This window comes from Notothenia rossii (genome assembly GCF_949606895.1).
Source record: "Notothenia rossii genome assembly, chromosome: 2".
Lineage (NCBI taxonomy): Eukaryota > Metazoa > Chordata > Actinopteri > Perciformes > Nototheniidae > Notothenia > Notothenia rossii.
The window spans coordinates 58,320,546-58,334,816 of record NC_136904.1 but is presented as its reverse complement, the minus strand read 5'-3'; the positions used below and the strand labels follow the sequence as shown (position 1 = coordinate 58,334,816).

Sequence of the window (14,271 nt, the reverse complement as noted above, 5' to 3'; positions counted from 1 at the left end):
CCCTTTGCTGCACATTCAGTACTCGTATGTGAGGTTGTGGGGCAGAGGCCGATATCGTGACGCTTACAGGGAGGTATCGAACATTTCAAAGTAGGTGACTGTGTGGATGCCTGTTCAAAACATTGCAAACTTCAATAAATCATTTAAATTATATATTTGTGTCCGACTTTCATTTGTTCATCGTTCTTAATGTGATGTATAGTAGCTTTGATAGCTGTCCATACCTTCAGACAGCCTAAAAGTAAAACTCAAGTTGTTTATTCACAGCCTGAACGCTCATCGAGATGACTGGATCAGTCATGACAACTTGTGATCAGCTCCGATTAAATTGTGATATCAATTCTGTAGCTAACCTCCAGGGATCACGTTTATTTTATGAAATACCTGTATCCCTCTCATCACAACAAGACTCTACACTGTGCAGGAAAAACAATTACATACATGAAAATAATCTTGATGCATGGGAATTAAACACACAAACTATCTTCCGTGGCTATATTGATATGTCACAGTAACGGTAAACCACAGAAAAATAAGTCCAGCGGGGCACAAGTTGAATACATATAATACGGTAGTTCTATTATGCCTTTAAACCTATACGTTTAACCCATAAGAACCCGGACCCATTTCTACTTTTGGGGAAATTAAGGGGAACGTCATTTAGACTAAATAGACACATTTCTGACAAGTAACCCCCCCTAGTGTCAAATATCTGGGCTTTAATGGTAAAGTAACTCTTATTTATAACTTAATTAACAAGGATGATGTTTTGGTTTGCATTTGTTTGAACATACTATGAATTGAAGAATAAAGCATATGTTAACTAAATATAATTGAATCAGCTAAATTAACTGACCAGACCATACTCATATTTCTAATTGTGCATATATGTCACTCCGGGTTTGCTGTGAATGTTTAGGGTTAAAGTCCCGATGTGACACCATGTGTCACAGCAATATGTATGGCATTTGTTTCATATCAATTTCATCAAGAAATGTTTCCACAACAGGTTAAATGTAATCAGAATCAGAATACCTTTATTCGTCCCACAGAGGGGAAATTTACATTTGTTACAGCAGAAAAGAGCCGAAGACAGCTTAATGTTTAACAAATGACATGTCATGTAAGCATTTTTATTCTTAAATGGCTTGAATATTAACTTTAGCAACAAAAAACCTTTCCAAATCTAGCTAGTTCTGTCACATGTTTTAGCCTGACACATGGACATCTTGGACATGTTGTTATGGGAAGACAAAAGCAAATGACAAGGACCATGACCCCAGACTGTTCAGTGTGTGTCACTTAGGGACTTCATGAGATAGAAAAATCTCATGAGGAATCTGTATAAGGAACTTTCCAGAACCTTTACATTTCATGTGACACCCGTGTCTAAGCAATTCTGTCTGCCTTCCGTGTTCCTTTTGTTATTTACTTCCTCTCTGCCTTCTTCTGATGATTTATCTGTTAGTTTGTGTGTTTAATTCCCATGCATCAAGATTATTTTCATGTATGTAATTGTTTTTCCTGCACAGTGTAGAGTCGTGTTGTGATGAAAGGGATACAGGTATTTCATAAAATAAACGTGATCCCTGGAGGTTAGCTACAGAATTGATATCACAATTTAATCGGAGCTGATCACAAGTTGTCATGACTGATCCAGTCATCTCGATGAGCGTTCAGGCTGTGAATAAACAACTTGTGTTTTACTTTTAGGCTGTCTGAAGGTATGGACAGCTATCAAAGCTACTATACATCACATTAAGAACGATGAACAAATGAAAGTCGGACACAAATATATAATTTAAATGATTTATTGAAGTTTGCAATGTTTTGAACAGGCATCCACACAGTCACCTACTTTGAAATGTTCGATACCTCCCTGTAAGCGTCACGATATCGGCCTCTGCCCCACAACCTCACATACGAGTACTGAATGTGCAGCAAAGGGATCTTAGGAAGGCAGATATAGCAAAAGATGAACGTAAACGACAAACGATGTTTCTTTCCTGGTAAGTCAACAATGGGTCCTCAATGTACACGCCCCGGATTCCTATGACGAAAATAATAGAATGTCGCCAGTTGTCATGACTCAACTTATACTGTAACACCGGCCTCTTTATTTACTTACTCCTCTTCATCCCCTATGGGTTAATAAGGCTGAGATGAGAACCCTCCATCGTATTTAGTCCTTAGCAACATGCTGCGCCTCTCCCCATGTAGGGGTGGGTACCGAGCCCCGGTATTAAACGGTCCCCGGGCCGGAATTATTAAAGACAGTGGTAACGTTAAGCTCCGACGTTATCTGACTTTTTATCGGTACTTGAGACATTTAAAAAATATATGTCATATGTATTATTGCTACATAAACATTATATCGCAGTTTTAGTTTATCCAACTCCGTTTCTAATATGCAATAAGACTACAACATGCGTCTATGATGTATTTTCGAGCTTTCAAATCCAGACGAGATCTCTCTCCCGTCTGTGTGCGAGGGGGCGGGGCAGTTTGTAAAGGTCTCCTGACTGTGTTACAGACTGTCATCCTGGTTAGTGGTTACTCTGGGTTCTGTCTTCAGGACAGAGTGTTGGATTTTTTTGTTTATTGGATGGGACTTGATTTGATTCAATATTAGAGTAATTTTCTCGTTTGTGTGTTTGTTTAAATATATTTGGCCTTTGTTCATGTGATTGACTGATTTACTCAAATAAAAAGGTTGATGAATTATCATCTAATGATTTGTATGATGTTTTATTTATGTTAAAGGTCACTTTGAATGATTTTAACTAATGATAAGTAGTAGAAAAACTAATATTTTAAATTTGGGACGGTCCACATTAATTTCGGGACGGCTTAGATTGTATTTCGGGACGGTTCCGGGAGGATGGTGAAAAAAGTTAGTCGAGAGCCCTGATCCAACCACATACTGTGTTACTATCTCATGATCAGTTTTCCAAAAGAAAACGAGTAACAATATAATAAAAGTAGGGGTGCACCGAAACCGATACCGAAAATAGGAAACAGTTGGCCGAAAACCGAAAGGCCGAAAATGATTAATAGAAATATATAATGTATACAGTTTTTACCAATGTTGTTCAGCTACCTGATTATGGAAAAAGACATGATTATGGCAAAACTTAACTTAAATAATAATCACTATTATGGGTCCATAAAACATTTATTCAGCACTTTTGAATGCATACAGTACATTAATTCCAAGTCAAGTGCATTTTCTTTTCTCTGTAGGATAACTACAACAAAATGCATTCAGAACAAAGCCAAGGTGCTTTAAAACTGCATAAACATCTAGGCCAGTAGGCCTACAACAAAATAGTGTAAATAAAGACTGTAACAGCCAGGCCTTCAACAACAACAAATGCACCTATAAGTGCATGCATACAAATATGCAAACTGGATAAATCCACATGAATGTAACTATTTACAAATGAAATTACAATTCAATCTCATAAGCAAAGTAGTAAACATTGTATAAAGATACATAAAGTGAAAACTGGATACAAAATCCACAATCAATTACAAATTAAATTACAATTTCAAGAATCTGCAAATAAGGTGGTCTGTCCTCATGAGCAATGTAAACAACATTGTATAATTTAGATACCGAAAGCACAATATATTGAACACTGTGCTGCTGTCATTTCCCCCTAATGATAACCTGAGATGGTGAATTATAACTCACAATGAAAATTGTTCAGGAAAGTGGGTATAGAGTAGACATGTAGAACTAGATAAGCTTATGATAAGCCAGCCTGGTCTACTTATTAAGGAAAAGTGGGAGGTTATTTTTAATGAACAGTAGCTTCTCTGCTTTATCAGCCATAAGTCTGTTCCTCTTCTCATCAAGCACATGAGAGGCAGCGCTGAACAGTCTCTCGCTGTCAGTGCTTGTGATTTGATCTTACTCCGCATATTTGTCCGGGTGTTTTGATTTCAAGTGGTGGAGTAATCCCGAAGTGGTGAAAGTCTTTGCAGTTACACCCCCTCGAGAAATGTCAGCTGAACACGTTTTACAAATCGCAATCTGCGCCTCTTTCTCTGATATTTTTAAATATCTCCGAGCGCCAGACATGTTTGCTGTGAGCCAGCCGCGAGCATGGTCGCGCGCCGTGCTTGTCGCCGCCTTTTGATACGTAATCACAACAACACGTTAGCTTACCAACGTAACCCTGTTCCCTGACATTCGGTGATATTTTTTCGGTGCTAAAACCCTTTCGGCCGAAAGCCGAAACGGCCTTTTTAACCATTTTCGGCCGATAATTTTCGGCGGCCGAATATTCGGTGCATCCCTAAATAAAAGTATACTGTATATAATAAGTTGTGTAATTAATATCACTGGTAAAAGGAGTGGCTGCTTGGAAATGTTTGTGTTATGTTAAACTCAGACATGTGAGGTGTAATGTCAACATTGAAATAGGAAATGATTAGCCCGTTCGTCTAGACATGTTGAGCCTCATATACTTTGGTAGTTCCTTATTAAAGCAGATGCAGACGTTCCGACCAGCATTAAAGCAGCTGTTTGCCTCTCTTTGTACTTATGTATTACTTTTACATTCTAAGACATGCAGAGCCCAGAGGTGGGAGTAAGTCCTACATGTGCAAGTCATGAGCAAGTCTCAAGTCTTGACCTACAAGTATCAAGCAAGTCCCAAGTCAATGTGGTGAGAGTCAAGCAAGTCAAGTCAAGTCATTGCTCAGGTCAAGCAAGTCAAGTCAAGTCATACACAATTCTGATGAATAAGCCCAGTTCCCGCATTTAAATCAGTTAAAAGACATGGGTTATGAAAATGGATTCAACCCATACTATGATCTTCATTACACAGTTAATCATTTGAAATCTAATTTAGACCGATGACAATCATATTAGATTCATATTAAACCCAGAACTGTAGACAATACAGCTAGGACTCAATCAAAAAGTCTGTTCAAAAAGGCAGAATTCCAGGTAAGAAAATCATATATGGCATTTGCCATTACACATATTTAATTTACATTTCTGTTAACACTAGAACCGCCAACAGTGTCAGCACCTACATAGATATCATTTTCAAATCGTTTAATTTGTTCCTCTTCATAATTTCCGAATAAACTAAGAAGAGCGATTTAAAACTCAGTTAATTTAGAAATTGCTTCAGTTTATCATCATAACAGATCCAAAAGTTCAGATTCATTTTACAATAAATCAAAGAATGATGCACTTCTAGAAACAAAAACAACATAATTAAAACATTTAAACAAACTACTAAAAGTAGATCAACTACATTATTCAAAAGTTTACAGTAACTTCTGATAATAACACAGGGGAAATAAACGAGGCATCTCTTTTCCTCTCTCTCTCCTGACAGCCCGTCAGTATCAGGGTTAGTCAAAATGATTTTCTTCGTGGTTCTAGTGTTAATTTACCGTTTTGTCTTCTCTTTGCAATGCTTAATCGATTTGAAACCAAGTCTAACGTAGCTTAAACTTAACGTTAGCTTTTTAGCTAACACAACACATTCACGTACCTTTCTCTGTGGGTTTTTTTGTAGTGACGAATGAAGTTGGATGTTGTGGTGGTCCTGTCACTGATCTTTATGCTGCAGACCCTGCACACCGCTGTTCTCTTCTTATTAGCGTCATCCACAAAATAATCCTTGAATCCAAACTTCACTATTTTTGGAGTAAAGCTAGCCGCTGCCATGTTAACTGACACTCCTGCCGTCTAGTGGGTTGCCAGGTTGACGCTATTATCATGTTTTTCGAAAAAACTAAACATAATTTCCATAGACTATATATATAAATGGACGTAGGCAGGGCCGGCCCTCGGCATAGGCAGTATAGGCGAAGGCTAAGGGCGCATCAACCCATAGGGGGCACCGAAAATTGGGGAAAAAAAAAAAAAAAGTTAGAAATGTAAAAAAAATATTTTGGGGAATTTAAAATTTTAAAACACAATTTCCCAATTTTGGATCAACAAAGTACATCTTATTATCTTATACTAACAGAACTACCCATATATTGCATACAGCGCCCATAAACTATAGCACACCCCCCCCCCAAAAAAAATCTAATTGAACTGCCCCAGCCCCAGTAAAAACCAGAGGTTTATGTGAAATTGTTCTTTTTTTGAAATAATGGTTTTAGTGTGCAATTATAGGTTTTAATTTTGTATTTGTGTTAATTTAAAATAAATCAAATTCCCCAAAAACATATACAGCTTCTGTGTGCTTTTATTAACATTGGAATTTACTGTGTAAGCGTCCGCGGGGGAGGAGAGCTTTAGAGAGCTCTCTCCTGAAAGACTGAGCAGCTCTGATAACCTCAGCTCAGTGAGGCAAAGGCACACCTTTATATGATCATTACAGCTATACAAAATAAGAGAATAGATGAAAAACAGGTATAAAATACTATATGACCTTAAAAAAAGTTGTTATTAATAAACAAGAATACAGTTTGAAAGGGGAGTGATTTGTAAAATATCCATAAAGAAAAAGAAAATGTGCTTACAGTTCTGTTTCATATGGGTGTTGAGAGATGTATCCATAGATCTCCTAATGTTGCTCTCAAAGGGCACCAGATTGATGCTTTTAACTTCAATATAAAAAAAAAAGTCTTCCCGGGGGTGCAGGCCCCCGGACCCCCCTAGAGGAGGTGAGGTCCACCCTCACTTAAATCCTGTTCAAATGGATAGGATACTAAATAGAGTTGCACACATCTTGTGTCCATATCTTTCTGTTTTCTCATGCCACAACCGTGCATGTGCGAGTCATAGTGAGTGTCTGCATTTGGGGGGGGGGGGGCGCCAGCTAAAATCTTGCCTAGGGCAGCAAATTGGTCAGGGCCGGCCCTGGACGTAGGGTCCGTGACGTCACCCATAGGATTCTGCAGTTGCCGAGAAGCCCTTAGTAGACGGAGTCGGCCACTAACGGCTCGACACTGACGTCAGAGTTCAACTCCCGCCTACTCCAAATAAGGGCAAAGAGGCGGAGCCGAGGCGGGACCTGCTGCCACCGAGCTGAAAGTTCCAGAGCTAGCTGAAGCTACCAAGCTAAGCTAACATGCTCCCCATCTGCACACTGCCGTGGCATTTTACGTTTCTAAGGTAAGCGGACATGAAACTATTCAGCAAAACTATAAATAATAATCTAAGTTATTGAGTTTTTAGCATAATACTTCCGAATCTTAAATCCCTTAACGTTTGTATGCAATTGTGCTAAATTCAACACTGGAATCAAGCAAATATTAATATGTTTGCATGACATTAGTTATTTATATTTTGATATCACTTAATTATACGTTTAATACATTTAAGTCAAGCTAAGGTACATGTGATGGTAGCTAGTTAGTGCTCTTACCTGTGAGGCCTCCTCCAAACAGCATAATAACCAGACTGTTTCATTAAAACTAAGTACCAGTTCTAGATCCTTGACTTTAGACAAACAATTCAAAAGACAACATGTATTTAAAGACCAATCTTTATTTGAATGTGCCTCTTAACCTGATATATTAGTTATACAGTAATAGTATTGACAATCTAAAAAAACTGAGCAACTCAACTGTCAACTTTATTTTTCTTATTGTCTAAAGCAGTGGTCGCCAACCAGTCGATCGCGATCGACCGGTCGATCACGAGTGTGGTAAGGGTAGATCGCGGACCGTTAAAAAAAAAAGTAACAAAAGAAAGAACAATTAAATTAAAATAATAATGTTTGAAAAATACGTTTTTAGATGTAAACCTATCATCCACGACCCCGTTAGCAGGTGCCACTTGATTGACGTATATTTGAGACACTTCAATAATATAATACATTAACCGTGCTTTACGTGAACCTCATCATGACACAAGAGACAATGGCAGGACTGTAATTTCCCGTGTTCACTGAACGCAACAGAGGCAAGACACCGCACCAATCGGAGAGTTGCATGGAAATACACGTGTGCTTGTGTCATTCAAGCTCGGCTCTGTGTGTGTGTGGCAATAGCACATTTAGTGTGATAGAGAGGGAGAGAGGGAGTGAGGGAGAGAGGGATTGAGGGAGAGAGAGGGACCGGTGCTAGCGGGGACCATGATGTTAGCATCTGGTTAGCTAGCTGCACTAACTAACTAACGGACATAAGGAGCGTTTTGCACAACAAGCTGGAGGAGAGTCCTCTCCTGTCAGACTGAGGGGCTCAGGTGAGCTAAAGGACTCTCAAAGTGTTTAGAACGGTTGTCACAAATTATTCAAAAGATTATTTCCACGGCACACCTTCATATGATCATTATAGTTATACAAACAATAAGAGAATAAATGAAAAACAGGTATGAAATAGCCTACTATACAGTATGTCAGTAAAACAACAATACAGTTTAAAAGGGGAGTGATTTGTAAAATATCCATAAAGAAAAATAAAATCTGTTTACAGTTGTGTTTCATATGGGTGCTGAGAGAGGTATCCATAGATCTCTTCATGTTGCTCTCAAAGTGCACCAGATTGATGCTTTCAACTTCAATATTTAAAAAAATATCTTCCCGGGGGAGCATCCCCCCGGACCCCCCTAGAGGAAGTGAGGACCCCCCTAGAGGAGGTGAGGTCCGCCCCCCAATAGCACTTTACCCCTGCCTATATGCTGTGAGCTGATTATGGAGCCTTCATTGTAACAGTAATTCAGATGCAATTAGCCTATATAAAAGGCCTCAAATTGGAAGCATTGTCTGGGCCGTCTTTTCCACTCAATTCTGCAATAGGTAGATCTCGCCTTTCACCTAGGCCGAGGTCGGGGATCTTGGACTTAAAAAGGTTGGTGACCACTGGTCTAAAGCATTTATTATTTTCATTTTCCCCCTCTCATATTCAGTGTGGACAGATTGAGAAAGCGTGGTGTCCAGAAAGCTGCAGAGACTTCAGGGAGAAACCTCTGTGTGATGGACGTCATGTCTGTTGGTTTGGAGAGGACTGATGGAGGAGCCTATGCTGGGCAAAGCTGATACCAACTGCACAGGCCTAGTCTGTCACTTTATTTGACTAAATGTGTTTACTTGTACATTTAATAGGTTTACACCTTCTGTCCATATGTGCTTTTTATTTAAAACATGTTTGATTAACTTTTGGTTCACATTTCAATAAATTGTATTTGTATTTGCACTCCTTTTGTCCATTATTCTTACTGAAAATGTTAGATTACACATTCACATCTGACTGAAGATTGGCCCCATTTATTTGGGACATTGCAAACTCTGAGGTGCAAGGCACAAGTGATGTGAAGCTCATAAAGCGAGGCAAATAGAAATAATCAGCTGATGGAGTGTAGATGTGGAAATAGGTGCATTCGATCAGCTGACTGTTTTTACAATAAAAGTAGTTTCTTAGTGTACTGGTCTTAAAATCTCATAGCATCAGCTTTTAATTTTCCTCTTGGATGTTCTTCTTGACCCTCAGAGAAGGAGAACATGTCGTGTCTTTCAGGCATGTCCTTTCCTAACAAAAATTACAGGAAACATAAAACATATTATTGCAGAACAAGTGTGTTATTTATGAAAGCGGTGTGTTTGCGTGTTTAGGGGCTGTAGATATAATAATTTTGTAATTGTAATGTTTTTTTTTATTTCAACAGTGAGCTACAGAGACAATCAGATTATGAATGAACAGTATGAAGTTCATCAACATTGAAATATATTTTATTATCAAAATAATATTTAACTGTTATAAAAATGTAGTGCAACTGTAGAAGCTTGCTCTGTTGTCTCACTGAAAGAATAACTTTTACCACGTTTTTTACAGACAATATTGAGAGATAAATAGTAGCAGTTCTCACTGTGTTAAATATCTTTTCCTTCAATACATTAAATTAGAAAGCTGACAAAATCATATTGCTTGTTAACATCTAAATGTAACTTTTTGCTTGGAAAAAACCCTCAACTTAACTGATGTGTAGGTGATCTAGTATTGTTTAATGGAATGTATATCAGTGTATTAAAGTCAATACTTCATTTATGTAAACCAATATCTTTCTTGATTCTTTGTACAGTATGAAAAATAGAGTCTTTATACCTATGCTGAAGTTCACTGCTGTGAGGAGTCCAGTTATGTCTCTCACTCTCTGGTCCAGCCTGTCTGCATCACCTGGACACCTTAAACAAACAGATACCGGTATATATAAAGTACCATGTGTACAAACAATATAACTGATTATCTTCTGTTGAACATGTTGGATTGTGTATTGTCCGAGTCAGGGTCCTTTTTATTTTACTGTAACTTTGGAAGTTGTGTTACCAATGCTTACTGTTTATTTGATACCCATTTGGTAATGCAATTAATAAAAACAACAAGGTTTGGGTTCGTTCTTCAGATGACTGTGACGTTAACGTGTAAGCTCAATAATGAACTCCAGCTCAACCAACCATATTGTAATATCTAAGTAATCATCTTGAAATATGACATTAATAATTGTAATATAAACACACATCTTATTGTGAGGTTGATTTCACATACACTACTACTTCGACATTAGCTTGTCTACATACTTGAGCATAGCCAATTTAAATTAACCTTATTGATGCATACAGTTCCTACCTACATAATAAAATATCTCTCTAAGTAACAAGGATGACCTTATTTTATCAACCTCAAACAGAAGCTGTTTGTTCAACAGTATTATCCCACTTTACACTTAACACTTCTCTATTTCGTTTTAACCTTTATATATACAGTCTATGATTTTAACTTGGAGGCTACGATTAGCATCGTTAGCACCGATGTAGCTACCACTCGCTTAGCCTTAACATTCATTACATCGATTAAAATCATTAACACATTAATAAAGCACTCGAATTTCACTTACCGCAAAACCGCATTCATGCACCGTCTGTTTTAACCGCAGAGCGAGTCACAACAGCCCGATATATAAGCATGAAGAACAAACAACCACGGCCGGCTTCAAGTTGTGTTTCCTGGAAACACAGGAAACACAAAAGGGTCGTGTTAGAAAAACAATTCACTCACAGATTCATAATCATGAAGGTGGAATCTAACTATATCGATAATAAAATGTGTGGAGCCAGGGGTAGAAACATGTTTTTTTCTGCTGTAAAATTGGGCATTTTAACATGGGGGTCTATGGAAATTGCTCCTTTCTGCAGCCATCGCCTATCGGCCAATATGAACTGCAGTATGTAGCACTTCCGTATTGGCGTCCCGGCTCTTCCCCAGAGTTTGCCGCTTCGTAATTTCCCACTACAAAAACAAACGCAAATATTTAATTTTAAACAGTCAAGTCCTTTCAAGTCATCTGTCTCAAGCTTAAGTCAAGTCTCAAGTCATGAATACCAAGTCAAAGTCAAGTCAAGTCTTTTATCAATGTTAGTCAAGCAAGTCTCAAGGTCAAAAAATGTGCGACTCGAGTCTGACTCGAGTCAAGTCATGTGACTCGAGTCCCCACCTCTGGCAGAGCCTCCACCATTCGCCTCATTCAGTGCAACGGCCAGGGTTTTCTATCAAGGATATAGAATACCTTGGTTTAAGGATATTCTACCCAGAAAAATATCTGATTGGTTGCTTTCTTTTCAAACACAAAACCACTGAAATGCGTAGTGCATGGCCCGAGAAGGACAAACAAATCAACGTAACACTGTAATATTACAGATGAACAACACAGATATGATTCTCATTTATTCATTTTAAATACATTTTATTTATATAATTAAATAGATTTTTTGTTTGTTTTATCTGAGTTTTCCAGGGTATTCTCTGAATACTTTGAAGGCCCTGACGGTTCGCCACTGTTGTGTACTCAATTAGATGAATTATGTCAACAGATTTCACATAGCTATATTAGGTTAGTTGAAAGCAATAATATTAAGTTTAAATACAAAATATTGCTTTCAACTAACCTAATTCTATGGAAGCCTATGGAATATACTGAGATATTAAGTCAATATAATGAGATAACTAAGTCAATATAATGTGATAGTAAATCAATATAATGAGATACTAAGTCTCATTGGGATTGGATTATTATTTTTTTTTTTCTGTGGCGCAAACAGACTTTCATATAATTCAGTTATGTGAAATCGGTTGACATTAAACATTTAATCAAAGTGATCCATGCTGTGCAGCACACATTTCCAATTGCAATTCAGACAACTGGCGTTAATGGCACCATATTGTTATAGAAACATGATAAAACATCAGATTTGGATCAGCGTTAGGACTGAGAATAAAATGACCAGATGGTCTGCTGTCAGACTCTCACTTTCTTCCAGCTCTGGCACCCTTCAGGCTCTATGATATATTATTCACCCAAATGTAGTCAGACATCACAGGCAGCAGATGTCCATCTGAACAATATAACACACTACCCCTTCTGATGGAGACAGGAAGTCAGGACACACAGTTAGGAGGACAGAGCACTTCCTTGTTGCTGAAACACATTTGTGTTAGTTATGAATAGTCAATGTAGAAAGAATGTCCTATGTGTTCTAACAAACACTTTACCTTCACCTCAATAGAACACGTCACATTGTTTGAAGGAAAGGATGGAAAGGTGAATTCATATGGATGTTTTTGTTTGTTTTAAAAGCCACTTTAATTTATAACACATGACAAATTAGTTCAATGGGGTAAAATCCAAGCTGTCACAAACACAATGGCTCTTCCTTAGAAGGCAGTGTTTTGTCATCATTTACAATCATGTTGGTCAGGGATGGGTTTATACCTTCAGGGCTCTCATTTGGATATATACTGTACATATGTATTTCTTGGGTTGGTTTCTCACAGATTAAATGTATTGGCCCTAATGTAAACTATGGCTGTCATTCCCAGGCTTTATCACACCTTTAATACAAAAGTATTTTCTTTTCTTGGTCCATATCAAAGAGTCAAGCAGCTGGGGGTAAAACGACCACAGAACAATGATGGATATCTGGAGCCTTTAATTCCTGCCTCAGTTAAATGAGTGCCTATATAAAGTCATAGATGGATGGGTCGCTACAAGCTGACATTAGTCAAATGGAGTGCATCATTACATCTGCTGCTAAGAGCACTGAGATTGATGTGGTTCATCTCCATCTCCCTGGTAATGGAGATAATTCTTCACAGGACAATGTATTTATGAAATGCCTCACCCAGTGGCGTTGCGCAATATTTCGGGGCTCCCCCGCAGGTCGGACCATGGGGCCCCGCCCCCTCCCCTAAATCAATAATAGAGTGACATGGGATAGACATCGCGGCCACTTTTTTAAATGTTTATTTTTTCAGGCATCTTTTGTAAAGAGTATAGGTCAGTAAGAACTTTCTGTATAAAGATACATCTGATTTAAACAGTAGGGTCAGTAGGAACTTTCTGTATAATATACATCTGATTTAAACAGTAAGGTCAGTAGGAACTGTATAATAATATACATCTGATTTAAACATCATTGACAAATACAAACAAGTGGCTGTGTATTCTTTGTAACATGAAGGTATATTGTAGAACGTTATAGCCTATCATCATTGGAGTTCACACAACGGAACGGTTCACATATATAACATTATGTATAAAAGAAAAGTAGCCTACAAAAAACAAACAAATAAAACACATCCTATACGTAGGCTACATAGAGGATGCAATCAGGAGCTGCTTTGTAGGCCTATTATTTTATACGAGCGCGTCTCCTGGCATTCTTCTGCGCAAAGTCCTGTATAACAGTCTTTAAATCTATACTGCGCGCGCGTCGGCTCTCAATACTAAGGACTGCTTACCCAGACAGTCTCTCTTGCGACATTGTGCTCCTCAAATATGTCTTTATTAATTTAAGTTTTGAGAAAGATCTCTCAGGACTGGCAACAGTCACGGGTATAGTTAAAAACAATTTCAGTGCTGTGGCAACATCGGGGATACTTGGCAAAATGGACTGATTTTCAATGAGCAGGGTTTGTGCAAGGTCTTTGATTGTTCCACGCTCAATTTTCTTTATAGTAGGCCTAAGAGCATTACGGAGGGACAGGATCTGGAAAGGAAACTCGGCTGACGGGTCGTCTTTATACTGGCCTGATAAAGCACTTGCGGACTCAGACAGATCCTTGTCTGTTGTGCGCAAAAGTTTGCGGGGAAGCAGAAAAGAAAATCGCTGTGCAACTTCGCTCATTCCAACAAATCAATTTTTGAGTTGGGCAACGACAATATCGATATTTGCGTAAAATACCGCCACTCTAAAATGCTCCCCTAGGTCTTGGAGCCGCTGGTCCTCGCAAAGCTCTGAAAAGTGCCTCTTTGTGCGCCTTGCGTGTCTGTCTTTGAAGAGACTGTGGACACCC

The 14,271-nt window shown here is 38.3% G+C and overlaps 1 protein-coding gene and 1 long non-coding RNA gene across 2 annotated transcripts in view; both read left to right on the top strand.

Moving 5' to 3' along the window:
- The window catches only part of LOC307029645 (inactive dipeptidyl peptidase 10-like), a 287,270-nt gene that overhangs the window by 41,787 nt on the left and 231,212 nt on the right, over nucleotides 1-14,271 (top strand). The gene's annotated exons all lie outside the window — the stretch shown is intronic.
- Nucleotides 6,944-9,120, top strand: LOC307030424. The gene is made up of 2 exons (XR_013805660.1): nucleotides 6,944-7,096; nucleotides 8,834-9,120. It is a non-coding gene; the product is annotated as an uncharacterized lncRNA (long non-coding RNA).